We start from the raw sequence: 4,176 nt of genomic DNA on the forward strand, positions 1-4,176 counted from the left end.
AACATGATGCTCACATGAGGTCTAGCCTAGTGCATAACAGGACCAGGGATGTGACAGGGGAGGAAGAAGATGCGCGCGACATGGGCGACGAAGACGAAGTTGCTGGACATCCTGGACGTGATGGCGCAGCATGGGTTCGTCCAGATCGGGAAGAGGGGCGAGGGGGAGGGGGTTCTTGCGTGCTAGGGTTTGCCAAGGGGGAGAGAGAGAGAGAGAGAGAGAGAGAGAGAGAGAGAGCCGACGGGGGGCCTTATCCATCCCCTCGACCGCGGGATGAATGACAGCAGCGGCATTGGCGGCCATGGCCGGGTGGATGGCCGCCACGCCATCCCCCTGTAAACAGGAGGTTGAAGGGGGGATGGGATTTGGGTTAGGCCGGTCATTATTGCTATATGGCCAATATGCACAAGGTTTCATTTCTATTTCTTTTATTCTTCTCCTGCAAAACGATTTAGCTTATGCCTTCCGTTTATTTAAAAATAGCAAACAATTTTTGTTTGAGTTGAAGCTTGGCACATAAATCCAGTGCAACATTTCAAGACCACACACAAGGTTTCACATCATTTGGAAAATGTACATATATTTGTTTATTTTGAAAAGGCCAAGATAATTGTTGTTGGACCATTTATTAATTTCCTAGGAATTTATTTGTCAGGCAAATAGAGTTGATTCCAACATGAGAATTGATCAAGGGGAATTATAGAGTAGCACCAACATTTTTGTTTAGCTGTCTAAAGAAATATTATTTTTGACTTGCAATTTAAGTTTGAAATTGACTTTGATTTTTGGACAAGTGGAAAATTGCATAGTAATCATTATGACATGACCACCATTAGGGGGGATTACTATATCATGATTCCCGGGGTGTTACAAATCTCCTCCACCACAAGAAATCTCGTCCTGAGATTTAAGAGGTGGTGTAAGGGGGAAAGTTCTGGTTACGAAATTCTAACGAGTCTTCTTGGTATTTGTTGCTCTTCTTGGAGAGTTCGATCCATTGCGTTGATGTCTTCATTTCTTTGCTTCATGTAATCATGAAAAAGTCGGCATCCTTTCTTCGGAAACTCCTACGTACTTACGAAAGAATAAAGGGTGGGTATTCTGAGGGAACGAACCTCTGCAAAGGTTGACTATCTGGTCGATAACATCGGGGAAGGTGGCGGAAAGTAACTCTTGAATTGAAACTTAAGAAAGTATCGAGAGCAAAGTAAGAAGGTACCATGAGAAGTTTCAAACGGATATGCAATCGTTCGATGTGTGAAACAAAGTGCGATAGGGGTCCAGAGCAACGAGATTAAGTATTGTGCCTGTTACCAGAATAGATCACTAGGAATGTGGCTCGTAAATTACATACGAAATGAAGCGCAAGGGATAACTTCGAAACAGGGATGTACAGGAGAGTCAGGTTTCGATCCTGTGGAACTGTGGGTTATGGGCCCACCATGTGGGTTAAAAGTAGAAGGAGCAGTGACATCTTGCTCGGTCATGACAGCAAGGAATGTCAAAAGGGTAGCCTGCAATTATGTCGGCAACAACGTCGGTACCAAGGGCGAGGGGCGAAGAGAACTATCTTCCTGCTTGTTGAACGAGGCGGACCAATAGGCAAAGTTCTCGTCCATCGGTGGTTACCAGAATGTCAACAACAATAGTAACAGGGTCTTACTAACAGAGTTGTACACTAAGGTGCTTATAAAAGCAGTGACATATTACTGCTTAGATTATTTAAACCGCAAGAAGGTTAAACAGAACAATGGAAAGGAAAATGTGATTATTAGATTAAACAGATCAATGGGAAGGAAAATGTGTTTAAACACATATTTCAGGGGTATATCCTTCCCAAGAACAAGCAGAGTATGATATCCAAGACCGGATAGAAGATAGAAAACCACTTAAGTAAGGGGGAGGAAGCTCATGATATTACCCATACAGCGGTGTTTGGATAATTGAGCAGGAAACATTTAGCATTAGCTTCAATGTTCTTGTTGAAAATCGGAATACCATAGACATGCTTCGAGATAGCATTGACATGGTCAACGGGTGAAGATCAGACTCTGGAGACACAAAGGATCCATCAGGAATAACTTGAAGAATAGGTCTTACAATTCCCTCATGGAAGAAGGGATAACCTTGCTGAAAAGGAATCTATAACAACAAGTCCTCCGGCCAGGTGTGATAGGCATGACCCCACCTTACCAATGTAATAACTCTTGGAAATATGTTCCAACCATCATATCTGACCGAGATTCAGATCTGATTGGTGCCAGGATGCCTCGGACTCAGGATGCCTGAGAAGAAAAGGTGCAACACAATTGACGAGACGACAATGTAAGATTCTTGGGAAATGTACTATGGAAGCGAGTTCCAAAACAAGAGTTCATCATTAAAACCAAGGGGAGGATGAAGAGGTGGCTGATGAACTCGGCGACAATTCATTGAGATTTTCAAAAGATGGATTTCCACACTTATGTGAACAAGGAGTCAACATTTGTCGGATCAAATGATATAAGGATGTATGCTCGAGGAAAACATACAGAATTAAGAATTGGTTGAAAAGTGCACCCAAAATATGGTCTTAGGTAGCATGATCAATGTTAGAAAGGTGATTCAACAACCAATAGTCTAAGAATGAAATATCAACCATTAACTTGAAAGCAATAGGGTGCTAGAGACACGAACAAGTTTGTGTTGAACGGAAGGCAATAAAGTGGTCGATGATAACACAAATCATCGAGGGCAAGGAGGGTACTTCTCATCATGAATTCAATTAATATCTTGGAAGGGGTCAAAATGTTGATGATGATCACGACAAATCTTGTCGAGAGGCTTCATGAGGATGCAATCGCTCGGCGATGACATTAAGCCAAGGGAATGGTGAAGCAAAAGGTTATTATAACCATAGATAAGATGCCATCTCAGAATTCAGAGTTGTCTCTCAAGACAAACAATATGATGGTGAAGGTTCGATGTAAGCTTAGAGCACTGTCGGGATTGTGTCCCGAGGATGAAGGACATAGGTAGAATGGTCAAGCAGTCAGCCTGACGACGATGATGTAGTCAATCAGCTGGGAATGACACTATCGAGTACAAACTGTAAGCATTGAAGATTACTAGGAGTTGTTGAATCGCAATGCGGACTCGATTCAGTTATCGATGTCCTCGAGTGACTAACAACTCGGAACCAGGAAACATTGGAATCGGTGAGGAATAATACTCGATGAAGGCTCATAATAAGCAACATGGTTCGATGATATTATCAAGATACCAGAGGGTAATACTCGGAGGTAGATCATAATAGAGGTTGCAGAGGTGTATTGATCTGCAAAAGACAAGTGCTTTAACTTGTCCCCGAATATGGAATCAAGGAGAAAATATGGTCGGAACCACGATTGCAAAGGGTCAATTCACCGATACCAAATGATATTATATAAGGGAATAGTTATTACTACAAGAAGCTTCCATGATAGGATATACATCATGTCCATGGGCATGAACACAAAGTTCAAGGTCGACTCCCACTTCTTCAATGTATAACCTTCCATTCACCTCTCATTTTTTTGAAAATGACATTAGTTGTTGAAAGTTTTACTTGGTGCAATACCAGATAAGTATGACCCGTGAAATCTTTCGGGTTCACACAGATTAGGGAAGGCGTTGGTTCAACTCATCGGGGCATCTTAGAAACATATACCACAAAGTTCATGGGTAAATAATACAAGCTCGAAAGTAGAGCATGGTTAACAAAGCAGAGGATACAATTTACCAAAGGCATTATATACCCATGGAAAGACTCACAAGGTTATTGAATATGAAGGACACTGTCGGATAATAATCCAACAAGAGGTCTGGTGGTCTACAACGGAGCTGATGTGAGTTTCGGTACTCTATCAAACGAAGAATGAATGCAAGTGCATCGGATTATAGAAACAATTGACTAACTCAAAGCTCAAATGCAAAGGAATTATGAATTCCAAGACAAGGGATCAGAAGTAATGCTCTGATTAGGGATGGGTAAGTTGAATAGCCTTAGGGGTACAATCGATGACAATTTGATTGGTTGAGATCCAGCTCATGTTTAAAATGACGTCTGAGCCAAAAGGATGAATTCTAGGATTCGACTGAGGAATGTCCTCAACATATTTAATCAATGGACTTAAGATCATAAAGACAAGGGATGTC

The sequence above is a fragment of the Triticum dicoccoides genome, chromosome 5A, assembly GCF_002162155.2.
Source record: "Triticum dicoccoides isolate Atlit2015 ecotype Zavitan chromosome 5A, WEW_v2.0, whole genome shotgun sequence".
NCBI classification, from domain to species: domain Eukaryota; kingdom Viridiplantae; phylum Streptophyta; class Magnoliopsida; order Poales; family Poaceae; genus Triticum; species Triticum dicoccoides.